The sequence below is a fragment of the Sorex araneus genome, chromosome 11 (assembly GCF_027595985.1).
Source record: "Sorex araneus isolate mSorAra2 chromosome 11, mSorAra2.pri, whole genome shotgun sequence".
In the NCBI taxonomy this organism is placed as follows: Eukaryota; Metazoa; Chordata; class Mammalia; order Eulipotyphla; family Soricidae; genus Sorex; species Sorex araneus.
The window spans coordinates 47,981,837-47,995,699 of record NC_073312.1 but is presented as its reverse complement, the minus strand read 5'-3'; the positions used below and the strand labels follow the sequence as shown (position 1 = coordinate 47,995,699).

General features: G+C 50.1%; 1 protein-coding gene across 5 annotated transcripts in view; it reads left to right on the top strand.

Moving 5' to 3' along the window:
* MED15 (mediator complex subunit 15) overlaps positions 1-13,863 on the top strand; it is a 68,293-nt gene that overhangs the window by 11,865 nt on the left and 42,565 nt on the right. The window lies entirely within an intron of this gene.

The window sequence follows — 13,863 nt, the reverse complement described above, 5'->3', positions numbered from 1 at the left end:
ACCTTTTTTAATCTAGTAGAGTATCGCCGTTAGTGCCATACACAATGGCATATCATGGGAAGTTTCCTCTGTCCTTTAAATAAGCTTTTGTTTTGGGGAGTGGAGGTCACAGCCATTGGTTCTTAGGGCTTACTCCTAGATCTATGGCAGAGCCTGGCAAGCTACCTGTGGCATATTTGATATGCCAAAAACAGTAACAATAACAGGCTTTATTTCATGTTCCTGGAGCGAGCAGATATGATTGGGCTACACTAGCACATGACAGAAACGAATGGAGGCATTACTGGCGCCCACTCGAGCAAATCAACGAACAACGGGATGACAGTGCTATAGTGCTACTCCTTGATCTTCTCTCAGGGATTATTCCTGGCAGTGCTCAGGGGACTGAAATTGAACCTGGGTCGACCATGTGTAAGGCAAGTACCTGACCCGCTATATTATTGCTCTGGCCCCTAAAGGAGCTCTTTTATTTTTCTTTAAATTTTATTTTATTTTTATAAAGTAGTTCACAATATTTGATTACATTTAATATTTGAGCACCAATCCCACCATTATACCTCCCCACCACCATATTTTGGATCTTTCCATCCCTTCCCCAAAGCAGAACCGAAATAATTTGTTTGTTATGAAGGACCACCGAAAATGCTCCAAAAAAGTTTCCTTAGAGGAAAGTGTGTGAAGACTGTTGTATTTTACTCAGGGGCCATTAAGCCCTTCTATAAAAGATCACTAACATGTTAAAGACTGAGCCTTGTGTGCATATATATCTGTAAAAATATATTTCCCGAAAGAGCTCTCTTAATACTTCTTGCAAAGCTGGTTGGTTTCAAGACTGTGAAATCTCTAAACTGTTGCCTATTCATGAAACTCTGAATTATTTCTTCAAATTTGAATGATTATCTTGATAGAGTGTTCTTGGTGAGGTATTCATTTCGTTGGTTTTTTTTTTGTACCTACCAAGAGTATCCCACCCGCACAGCAGAGCTTGGCAAGCTACCGTGACGTATTTGATATGCCAAAAACAGTAACAACAACTGTCACAATGAGACATTACTGGTGCCTGCTAGAGCAAATTGATGAGTAAGGGGATGATGACAGTGATACAGTGATATTCCTCCAAACTCTTCCGGCTCTTGGATAGATCTGCAGTACATCTTACATTTCCTTTGATCTGTAACTTTTTTTTTTTAATCTGGCTTTTAGTATTCTTCTATCTCTGAGTTTTGTCATTTTGAGTACAGTGTATCTTGGAGTTTCCCTGGCTGAGTCTATTTTTGCTTGGACCCTTTGGACCTCTTGGATGTTGGTGCCTGTAATCCTCAACTCTGGGAAGTTCTTATTGATGATTTCTGTATTGATTATCCATCACATTTATTTTCCTGTTCTTCAGGGACTCCAATAATTCTTACATTGTTCCTCTTGAACTCAGTCTCATATTTCTCTGGTATGCTGTTTATTTTCAGACTATTCAGTTTCCTTATATTTCCTCCTCTTATTTGAGCTCCTTGGTCTTTTGCTCAGCTTCTGTTATTTTGCTGTTCAGAGCATCTATTGGTGTTGACTTTTTTATATCACTTACCATATTTTTCATTTATTTTTCTTTTTTTGGGAAGGGCACACCCAGCCATACTCAGGGGTTATTCCTGGCTCTGCATTAAGGAATTATGCCTGGCAGTGCTTGGGGACTATATGGGGTGATAGGAATTGAACCTGGGTTGGCCATGTGTAAGGCAAAGAAAGCTCCCTACTCCCTGTACTCTTTTTTTCCAGCCGCCCAGGTTCTTTATTTCTTTTATTTCTGATGATAGTGGTTTTTTTTATTTCAGTGGAGCTCCTACTTTCTTGTGCTTTGCTGACTACCTGTGCTATCATTTCTTTGAACTCATTGCCTATCCTCTGCATGGTGTCACTGCAGACAGTCTTTGAGGGTTTGCCAGTAGCTTGTCTCCACTGATATGTTTTCGTCCACTGAGCATGGTGGGTTTCTCTGTTTTCCCTACTGATGATTTTCTAGTTTTCTTGCCATACTGGGGGTGAGTCTTTGTAGTCACCCACTGTGGAAGAGGCTGAGAGATTAGGCTGAAGGTAGTTGTCTTTGGGCATCCACACAGAATAGTAGAAAGCATGTAAAACAGTAAGAAAGCATTACTGAGCAGCATGTAATTTGTTGAGTGGATCCGTTGTGCCCTGTGTAAGCAGCCTTGTGCTTCAGGAGCTGTGGTGTGGGCACAGGTTAATGGGACGTAGGTTGGGTGTGGAGGCTACAGGGACCCACCCAGTAAGGACGGGCACTGCCTCCTGTTCCCAACAAAGGCCCAGTGATGTCAGCTTGACTCAGACCTCACCCGGGTTAGTGGAGCAGCAAGCAGAAGGTCAGCCACCTTTAATTACTTGTTTGATTTTGTTTGGGGGCCATACCTGGCGGTGCTCAGAACTTAACCCTGGCTCTGTGCTTAGGGATCACTCCTGGCGGACTTGGGGGACCGCATATGGTGCCAGAGATGGAACCCAGGTTGGCCACATGCAAGGCAAGCACCTTACCTGCTCTGTTATCTTTTCAGACCCTCTTGCCTTTAGTTTTTATTTTTTCTACCAGAGAATCTCTCCTGTGAATTCAAGTCCAAGACAGCCCTCCAAACCCACCTCCAAGTGATAGGCTTTTTGGGATGGCTGGTGAGAAAGAGCTTAGAAGATGGGTCAGTGGTGAGAAGTGCTCAGGGCAAGTGTGAGGCAGTGTCTAGCCCTGCCAGCTTGCATCAAGGTGTGCCCTCCACCCAGGTTCATGAGAGGTGTGTCCCAAATTCCCTCAGGGGGACGCTTCCTCCAGGCCCTTCTGCTCAGTTATCTCACATATTTGCCAACTTGTTAAAGGTTCCATAATGGACTTTTTGGGTGGGAGTGCTTCCAGGCTGTGTTTGGGAGGCCTGGGGGCCCCTCCCAGCAATTCTTGGCCAACGACACTGATGGTTCATTGTGAGGGCGCAAGGATGCAGTGGTGCACAGGCCACTCCACCAGTGCCCGGGCACCTCGAGGACTGTACCCAGCAAAGCTTGGGGACTGTGTTATGCCAGGGATTGCACTAGGGTCAGCTGCATGCAAGCCATGTGCCTGTCTCTGCTCCTCCATAAAGGGCTTTTCCAAACAGTCTCAGAAGCAGAATGGAAAAACCTAGGTATTTTATGAGTTAGTGATACATGAGCAACACTTCTATTCCTCTTTACACTCTCTTGGACTATATTAAATCACATCCTAAACTGCATGCAATTTCAGCTTTGAGTTTTGGAGTGTATCTCTCTTTCTCTCTCTCTCTCTCTCTCTCCCTCTCTCCCCCCCATTCCTCTTCCTCTCCTCTCTTACACCTCTCTCTCTCCTTCCCTCCTTCAAGCCCTCCTCCTTCCCTCCCTCCTCCTTCCTCTCAGTCTCACCTCACCTGGCAGTGCTCAGGGATTTCTTCTGGCTTGGCACTAGAAATCACTCCTGGCTTGCTCAGGACCGTATGGGATGCTGGAGATTGAGCCTGGGTCAGCTGCAGCAAGACAAGCACCCTAGCCACTGTACTATTTCTCCAGTCCCAGTATATGCCCCTTGGAGAGAGACTTTCCCTCCTCAGATTTACAGAATCATGTGCAATAAGTGTTTTAATCAAATCTTCATTGGCAGGGAGTATCTTTACCACTTGGTGGCCAGCTGGTGAGTTGGGTATGTTCAGGACTGGAATATTTGAAGTGGAGTAGCGCCAGGCCTGGGCCCAGAATTGGTACCTGATAGGAATTTCAAGACCTCTCCTGCTTTCTCGGTTCTCTTAAGGCTAAACCAGCGGACAGGAGTACTTGAGGAAGCTCAAGTAGCTTGCTGAACTAGCTCAAGTAACAGCATGCCCTTTTAAGAGCAGTAAATTTTTTTTTACATATAGTTTTTTCCATTCATCTGGTTGATTGGGAATAGAGAGGGAAATTGGAGAGCTTAGTCAAATAAGCCAAGAGGAATGTGGGGGCAGGAGAGATAGTACAGGAGGTAAGACACGCCCTTGGTTTGAATCCTTGACACTACATACTGCCCCCTGAGCACCACCAGGTGTCACTGCTGAGCACAGAGCCAGTAATAACACTTGAGCACTGAGTTTGCCCCAACAGCTCCCCTTTTCCCCCAAAAAAGTAATATTAAAAGAAAGTGTCATAAGTCTCTGTGATCATATCATTAAAACATTTGTTCTTCTTAAATTGAATCACAGTGAGATCCATAGCTACAAAGTTGTTCATAATTGGGTTTCAGTCATACAGTGTTCCTATACCAGTTCCTTCACCAACGTACATTTTCTACCACCAATGCAAACACTTTTCTTCTCTCTTTCTCTCTCTCCTTGAACATTTTTTTCTATAAGGTTAAAATACTCATTCCTGGGCCACAGAGTAGAGCGGGTAGGACCTTGCCTTGCACATGGTTGACTTGGACTTAATCCCTAGCATCCTATGTGGTCCCTTGAGCACTACCAGTAGTAATTCCTGAGTGCGAGCCAGGAGTAATCCCTCAACATTGCTGGGTGTGGCCTCTAAACCAAAATAAATAAATACCTTTTCCTGGCATGATACAATACAGTGGGTCAGGTGCTTGCCTTGCACGTGGCTATCCCTAGTTTGGTCCCTTGATATGGTCCCCTAGGCCCTGCCAAGAATGATCCTGAGCACAGAGCAAGCCCTAAGCCCCCTCAGGTGTGACACAAAAATTGGAAGGAAAAAAAAAGACCCAGAATACAGAAGTGTGTGAACAAAGAAAATAAAAGAAATTGGAGTCTGTGATATAGTTTGGCACACATACTTCTAGTTAGCTGTGAGGTCAAGGTTCTCCCCACAGGACCAGGTGTTGACTTTGGTTCCCGTGAGTGATTAGTGTCTCACTATTTCCTATCTCTACCCACTGTGGGATGAAACTCCCTTCGGTGCTGGGCTGTACCCCTCCTCTGAGAATTGTAGAATGTGTGGTGGGCTTTTGGGGATACTCCTTGGAGTCAAAATCATTGGTGAAATGGAAGCTTTACTTGGCGGGTGATGGGTGGCACACACCTGGAGTGCACAGGGACCACGGTGTTGGGGATCAATCAGGGACTCCTGTGTGTGCCCGTCCTAGGAGCTGTCTCCCCTGTCTGAATGAGACGTTTCTTAAGAGCAGCTGGGGACTATTTCTCGATACGGGTTTTGTGGCATACACTTATGTGTAGTTTGCTATTCAGCTTTTCATTGCTTTTTTTAAAATTTTTAAATTTTTTTTTTTTTAGTGAGTCACAGTGAGGGTACAGTTACAGATTCACACCTTTTCGTGCTTGTTTTTCCCTCATGCAATGTTCAAGAGCCTATCCCTCCACCAGTGTCCATTCTCCACCACCAATGGACCCAGTATCCCTCCCACCCCCCAATCTCATTCCCCCCACCCCACCCCGCCTCTGTGGCAGGGCATTCCAATTTGTTTTCTCTCTCTCCTTTTGGGTGTTGTGGTTTGCAACAGGGGTATTGAGTGACCATCGTGTTCAGTCTCTAGTCTACTTCCCAGCTTTTCATTGCTTTTAGGACTTCAGCAGGGTAATATTATGAACATATGTTTTTCTGAGGACTTGTGGGGTGGTTCCCTCCTCACCAAGCATTTCCTTTTACTCTTGGTGCTTTCAAGGTTCTGATGTGTACCTGGGTCTAAGAAGTGTATATGAGTTCCTCTCATGCATGAGTATTGTTTTTTTTTTTAATTGAATCACTGTGAACTCTCATGTATGAGTTTGTGAACTACCTATTGACTTTCTCTTTACAGCTCTTTTTTTTTTTTTTCTTTTTTGGGTCACATTCAGCAATGCTCAGAGGTTACTCCTGGTTCTGCACTCAGGAATTACTTCTGGCAGTGCTTGGGGAACCATATGGGATGCCAGGGATCGAACCCAGTTCGGCTGTGTGCAAGGCAAATGCCCTACCCGCTGTACTATTGCTCCGACCCCTCTCTTTACAGCTCTTACGTGTCTCAGCTTCTTCCTTCTACCCCCAGTAAGGAGTGCTTATGCCCATGGAAGTGACATTGACAGCTCAGCAATAGTGGTAGACTGTGATGGTTTTCTCTTTCCTCCCAAGAAAATAGTGGCCTTTCCCCCAACTCCCAGATATGTTTTGATGATTCTTCCCTTATCTTCCAGTGGCCTCTCGGTACAGTTATCAGCACTCAGGGGTCAGTTCTGGCTTTTTCCCTGGCCCTCCCTCGGGAGGCTTCTGGTCAGTGGTTGAAGGGCACAGTGAGGATAGCCCTGGTTGCCGGGGCTCCCGTCTCTTGTTTTCCACATCCTGGGTCCTGTTTTTTTGTGGTTCTCTCCCTCCTTCCCCTAGCTTCCAGAGAGAGGATTCACGGGTTTCAGTTTCTGGCAGCTGGGCCAGGTTGGATATATATAGACATCTAGGTTGGAAGTTCTTCCTGGAGGATTGAGAAACATCTCTGTTTCAGTGCTGCTGGGCCATCTCACTGGGCCTCCTCAGCCACTTACCTCCCAGAACTGGAATGCCGCCTTCAGGGATGATCCTGGGAGCCTCCCTCCACCTCTGTCTGACTCTGCCCCAGGGTTTGAGAGCCAGTCCTCTTCTCCTTGTTTAAAACTTTTAAACATGTTTGTTTTTGGCCCACGCCAGGTGATGCTGAGGGATTACTCTGGCTAAGTACTCGGATCACTCTGCTGGGGATCGGGGGCCACAGGGGAGGCTGGGGATTGCTCGCTGGGGTCACCCTCCTGGCCATGGGGCTTGGACAGCTCTTAGTTGTCCTGCTTCCCAGGATCACATGCTCTGTCACAGGGCCAGAACCCCAGGGACTGGGATTGGTGTGTGTGGGCAGCGCTCGGAACTCCAGGCCTCAGGCTTACAAGGCAAGTAGGTGTCTTTACAACAGAGCCATTGTGGGCCTCTAAAGAGCATTCCGGACATTTCTTTGCCGAATTTCTGTTTGCCCCCAAATTTCTGCTTTCCTTGGAGTCTTGATTTGCCATATTGGCCAGACTGTGAAGGTGAAAGCAAGTGGGCAAGCAGTTAGTGTAGATTCAGGCCTGAACTGTGCTTTACCAAACATTGACCAACCCTTGTGGTAGCTTGCCCCTGGAGATGTGGGGCCGTTGCAGAGGCTCAGGGTGAGGGTGTACCCAGATAGAGAGCAGAACTGCCCGAGCCTTGCCTCTTGCATGTTGGGCTGGGTTACAGCTGCTCATGGCCCAAAGTATGGCTGGTAAAAATGTGGCTGAGTCTTTTTTAATCTTGTGAAATTGTTTTCCCTTTATGGAGCCTACTTCTGGAGATCAGGGGAAGCTTTCTCTCCCCAGTATGGTATTGCTATTCTTGTAGTTGTCCTCTGGTGTTCTGATGGTGCAGGTTTTCACACAGGGTAAGGGGTTGTACCGATCCTGGTGGGCCAGTATCCTGCACACTTGGTGGCAGCATCTTCACAGGAACCTTTTTCTCCGGATGTGGTGAGGGTGTGCTAGGGCTGGGAAAAATTCCTCCTGTTCCAGAGAGGCCATTGCTTTGTGTGTCTCTCCCTCCCCTCCTCCCCCAGCTCCCTGCCTCCACATCCCCATCTTTGTGGTGGTGGTTCCTTGATGACCAGGGATCTATATATGGGGTTGCAGTGTTCATCAGGGTCACATACTATGTGTCTGTGCGTGGGGGGGGGGGTCACATAGTGCAGTACTTGCAGGTACTTTAATTGCAGTGCGTCACAGATCACCTTGTGGTACTGGGAACCCCAAACAATAGAGCCTTTGGCATCAGTCGGGCATGCAGAATGGTGTTAGGGATTACTCATAGCCTTACCAGCCTTGTACTTGCAAGACAGACATTATTTTTATATACTTTGTTTTGGGGCCACACCTAGTGGTGCTCAGAGCTTCTTCTGGACTCTCTGCTTAGGGATCACTCCTGGTGATACTTGGGGGACCATGTGCAGTACCTGGGATCCCACCAGAGTCAGCTATGTTTCACGCAAGTACTTTAACCCTATACTATTGCTCAGACCCACTGAGCCATCTTCAAACCCCCAAGATTTGATTTTTCAAAAACAATGAGCCACGCCTCGCAGTGTTGGGCACTGGGGCCATTCTGCTGATGCTTGGGCTAGACAATGTTTGGGCCGCAGGGCCATCTTCAGCAGGGCCAGGGTTCAGATCTAGGACCTTGTGTGTGCCAGGTGTGACTTAACCCCACACTGGGCTTTTGTGGTACTCAAATCAGGAGAAATTTCCACTGCGCAGTAGATACGCTGTCGCAGAGGTAGGTGAGGCTATCCTTGCTACCTGAGGGCTGGAATGTGGGGAGGAAAGCACCTTCCTGTTCTAACAGGAGACCAGGGGAACTCGCTCTTCTGGGACTGCAAGCATGGGTTTGGCAATGGGAGAAGAAGGTCGACCCAGAGAAGGGGCAGTGTTAAAGAGGGTGCTTGGGAGGTGAGTGGCATCCAGCCTAAACTGGTATGGAGTGTGGATGGAAGGGCAGGGGAAGCCAGCTAACGTGCTCCCTAGCGTGGGACCTGTGTGGTGGTGCTTTCTGAGGGCATCTGTAGCCCACTGGGGCTGTGGAGCTGGCTGCACAGGGCATACTCCTAGGGAGAACAGCTCTGCATGAGGGAGCAGCATGCATTCTCTGCCATCATCTGTTCAGAAGGGAGCCTTAGGGGTATTTTGGGATGCAGCCTTACTGTGCAGCTAAACAAACTGTTCTCTGATTTCTTTAGCACACACTTTCTTGTCGTTAGTACTTTGTATGCCAAGTTTCTGTGATATTAGCTCATTAATTCGCAGATCAGCCTCGTAATGGGCCCTGGTCCTGTCCTTCATCTTCAGTGAGGACACTCAGTTGCTGGAGTTGTTGCCCAAGACCATGGCCGGCATCATGGCAAACTGGACCATTAGCACATAGCCAGCTTATGAGCTTATGTCTGATGCACCTTCCCAGGGACACCTCTTTTGTGAGGGTGTAGGGGAGTGTGAGGAGGATGAGAGAGGATGAGACCTCCCAAGGGGTGTTCACAAAGCCCAGAGGTCCTGCTAGCAGTTCTTAGCCAACAGGGTGCAAGAATGTGGTGCTCCCTGGGCCCTGAGGTGATTTTTCTCAGGGACCACACCTGGAAGTAGTGCTCCAAGGGCATTATGCCAGGGATCGAAACAGACTCGGCCATGTGCAGGGTGCATACCTTCACCCCTGTAGTGTCCCGATGGCCCCTGCCCTTCAGTTTTTATTACTTTAGTCCATTGATTCAGATTGCATGGACTAGAAATGACTAGTAACAAATTGAGTTTCCCAATTTGGTGATAGGGAGGAGGTGAAGGAGGAGCAGGCAGGCCGGGTTTCTCACATCTTGCCTGTTCATGTACCTCCCTTCTCCCTGGCCTCCGCTCTTTCAGATCTCTTTTATGAAAGCATGCACTTGTGGGGATGGGATGCCTCCTCCCAGGCCAGGAGCTGGCAGATGACCACATCAGAATTAGAGCCCCAGTTTGTATGATACTTGTGCCCAGGCCCTCCCTCTTTAACCTGCAGTCCAGCTGCTCAGTACTTCCCCCTGACCCAGCACATGCCTTCCACTGCTACCTGCACATGCTTGTTTGGGGGTTGTTTCCCCTGTGCCTGCCTCGCTGGGTCTTTGTTCTGCACGTGTGTCTCATCAGCATACAGAGCATCGCCTCTCCTTGGGTTCTGAACAGGCGATGGTGCTGTGTGGTGCTGATCACTGCTTACTGCAGGCCAAGGTGGATGTCAGTCTCTGCCCTCAAGATAGAGGACAGTGGCCTGGCAGGCAACCAGCAAGCATCCACCGAAGATGCCTCAGGTGTGGTTGAAGTGGCTGCAGTGGGAACAGCGGGTGTGCGAGGCAGGGGCCCCAGGAGCATGTGCACTCCTTATCTGGACAGGCTACTGGCCTTGTCGGGAGGAGCCAAAACTTGGAGGCAAGGGAACGCAGCCTGGGTTGCTCACCCTGCTCATTGCAGTGGTCTGACTTGACGACCTGACGGAGATGGTGGGAAAAGAATAGGACCAGGAAGCCTGGGGAGGTGAGCAGGGGGCTAGAATGTGTGCTCTGCATGTGGGAACACCAGGCTGATCCCTGACTCTGTCTTCAGCTCTCTGGCCCCTGAACATTGCTGGATATGCTTTGAAACACAGAACAAAACTAAGCCCCAGTGTCAGAGAGTGTGACCCGAAACAGGCCCAGCTGGAGGGTTGGCCCCCAGTGCCATGACAAGAGGGGAGAGGATGTGGGCTTGAGAGTGGAGGAGGCAGGGGAGGTGAAGAGGCCTCTCCAGTGCACACCGGGTCTGGGTGCAGTGCTGCTGGCAGGGCATTGTCCTCTGTGTCCCTGCTGGGCAGGATTGGACAGTGACACACCTCTGCTGAACCCGACGGCGGTAGCTCATGATGCTTGTGCCATCAGTGAGGTTCCCCTGGGGAGTCATAATGATAACCAGATGACAGCCGAACACTTACTGGGTGCAGAGGACAGCCGTATGCTTGGCCTAGTGTCAGTCCTCTGTCCATCTTGTCATGCCCAGGGGGAAGCCACCAGACCCCTTCTGTTCTGGTGCTGATGCCTCCTTGGTGGCAGTGGATACTCTGAGACTGTGGGCCGCCTTCGTGAGCTGACCTTTTTTGCTCGCTGACCTCCCCAATGGGGCAAAGCATCTTCTTCCTGGCCTCCCGGAAGTTCTCCAAGCTTGCTTGCGCAGGGATAAAGCGCCTTGTGGCTCATTGCTCTTTTAGTTTTCTCTCTAATTATGTAATCTCTTGGCGTTTGGGACTGTTTTGGTTTTTTTTTTTTTTTTTTTTTTTTGGTTTTTGGGTCACACCCGGCGATGCACAGGGGTTACTCCTGGCTCATGCACTCAGGAATTACTCCTGGCGGTGCTCGGAGGGACCATATGGGATGCTGGGATTCGAACCCGGGTCAGCCATGTGCAAGGCAAACGCCCTACCCGCTGTGCTATTGCTCCAGCCCCGGGACTGTTCTTGTTATGTCTCCCTCGCCACCATTTAAGTCACAGTTCCTGGAAGGAATGTTTTCCGGAGATGGAAGCTGAGGTGTGGCCTGCCAGGTACAGAGTGACTAGCACTGAGTGGCAGAGCCTGGGTCGGGGAGGAAGGAGGGGGGCTTTGGGGAACATCCTCGTGATGGTGTGTCAGCCCCCCGGTGTGGAAGGATGGGCAGGCACCCACCCCTGAGCTTGGGCGTCAGATGCACTGTGACATGCCCTCCTAATGCAGATCACACAGGTGCCTTTGACAGAATGCTGAGGCAGCTGAAAAGGAAAGATAGGCCCTTTCCTCGGAGAAAGATGTAGAATATTAACAGCATAATTGCCAGGTTTCTTTCTTGCCTCATCTTCTGCTGTCTGGTGTGTGATCGGCAGACTGGAGCTAGGAGCGTGGCCCTGTGGTGAATGGGGCTCTGTAGGAAAGTGCACAGTTTGCGTGTATGAAGCCCAGGGTTCCATCCCCAGTACTCCTGCCACCCAAAAGGGAAGAACTGGATCTGCAACACTTCTAAGGTGTGGATTGCAAAACTGAGCACCGTTCCAGGACTTGTGTTTGTTCTTCAGCTAGCAAACATGCGGGGTCTGTCTGAACAGCCTGGCAGCGGCCAGCAGGGCCTGGTGGAGGAACACCCTGCCTCTGGGGCTCCTCAGCACCTTTCCCAGCTTGGGACCAGAGCTGGCCATTTGTCTCGTTCCATTTCCTGTGGCTACGCTGTATCTATTTCTGGCCCCTGGTTGTCGATGATCCCCAGGTTCTGTGTCACTCGCTGTCACATTGACACCTTGTTGTCCTGACCAAGATGGACAAGAGTGCCCCTCCAGCAGGTCCCTGGGTGTCCAGTGCTGCCTTGCCTTTGGCTCACCATACAGGTGCCTTCAGACCTGGTGAGGGCCACCATCTCGGAGCTATTCCCTTTAGACTGTGTCCTGTCTGTATGCATATGCCAAGTGTCTGCCACAGTTGGGGTATCCAGGCCCTTTTGGGGCCTCCTGCTCTGTCCTAGGTGCAGAACCCATCAGTGTGATTGCATACCACCCCCAAAACCCTCAGCAGCCCTCTACTATGGTCTCCCTGGTTCTCACCCAGGCTGCCTGAACCGTTAGCCTGTGTCTCCTGCTCTCCTTAGGTGACCCCTGTGGCCCTCAGGTAGGGGTGCTGTTGGAAGGCAGGAGAGGACCAGGCACTGTCCAGGATATGCAGGTGGGCACCTGCTGAAATGGGTCTGCACAGTCCCCTCTGTGGGTGGGAAAACTCAGTGACTCAGCAGGGCTGCTGGAATTGTTTTCAACTTGAAACCCCTATTTTGCCCAAGAAATGCAACAGACCAGCACTGCCAAAAGTACCTTGGGTTCATCTTTTGAATTAATTTTCATTTATTGCACATCCAGAAACTTTTTACTGTTGCCAAATAGTTTGTACTTGTACATCCCCCCAACCCCCACCCCCACCAAGCAGTGACCCCCAGAGGAGGGCACACCAGGTGGTGCCTCTGTGTTTCCACTCGGACAGGGTCTCCCCACACCAGCGGCCTCAGATGTGCATGTAGGTCCCACCTGGACTTTGGGGGCTCACTTCTCCACCAGTCAGATCTTGCCTTGTCCTCCCCCGTGTGCCTCTTGCCTCTCTTGTGGCCCTGGTCACATTTCCCCTCACTCTGTCTTTCCGCAGGAGCCTCTTGTGACCTTCATGCGGGAGTGAGGAAACTGACCAGGGTAGTTTCCCAGCGGGTGGCAGGCAGTGAGTGTCCTTCTCCTGCTCTCTTTATGGGAATACGGATGTGGACATCTCTGGTATTTGATTGCAAACATGTTCTTGCCGTCGATGTGCACATTCTTCCAGTACCCTGGGGGTCCTGTGCTTGCAGTGGTCAGAGAGCTTTCTTTTTCTGGCACTGGATGGACTGGCCTTGTTTAGTTCCGTCACAGTGAGGCAGCAGAGCCCTGACAGACTTGTTCGTTCATCAGCAGGTCCTGTGCTGGGGAGACAGGCACCAGAGGCCCATCTTGTGGGGGAGGAGGCAGGCTTCGAGCAGACGTGCCAGGCTTTGCCTCATGCCGGCTGTGCACCCCATTTCAGACCCGTGCCTTGGAGCCCGGAGAGGCTTGGCGTGCCTCAGTGGAATGAGGCCTGTGATAGGGCCCCAGGGCTTCCTGTCCTGTATCAGCAGTCTTGGTTCTGTGATGCTTGACACAGTTGTGTGGCCTGTCTCCTGACCGCCCCCCCCAACCCCCCACCCCCGGCTAGAGGTTTTGAAGCTGGGGCTGTGTCCTTTATCCTTCCTGGAGAACCTGTTTCACGCAGGGATATTGACTTGGGAGGAAGTAGGAGGCAACTTGGCATGGCCCTTGGTTCTAGGTTTTATTGAGGAGGCCAGAGGCGGGAGGTTGGCTCCCATTGCTCTTTTTTTTTTCTTTTTGGGTCACACCTGGCGATGCACAGGGGTTACCCCTGGCTTTGCACTCAGGAATTACTCCTGGCAGTGCTCAGGGGACCATATGGGATGCTGGGAATTGAACCTAGGTCGGTCGCGTGCAAGGCAAACGCCCTACCCGCTGTGCTATTGCTCCAGCCCCTCCCATTGCTCTTTTGAGTTGTTTTCCTTTTTTAATTGTTGTTGGGACCACACCAGCAGTGCTGGGGGTTGCTCCTGATGGTGCTCAGGGGACCATAGGGTTCAAGGAATCAAACCCAGGGCTCCCACATGCAAGGCACATGCTCCAGTCCTTTGAGCCCTCTTCTAAGCCCCCCATCCCCATCCCGTTGCTCTTTTCTGATGGGGGCCTCTCAAGTGGTGCTCTGGTAGCCCAGAGGCCTCTGGGATTCTTG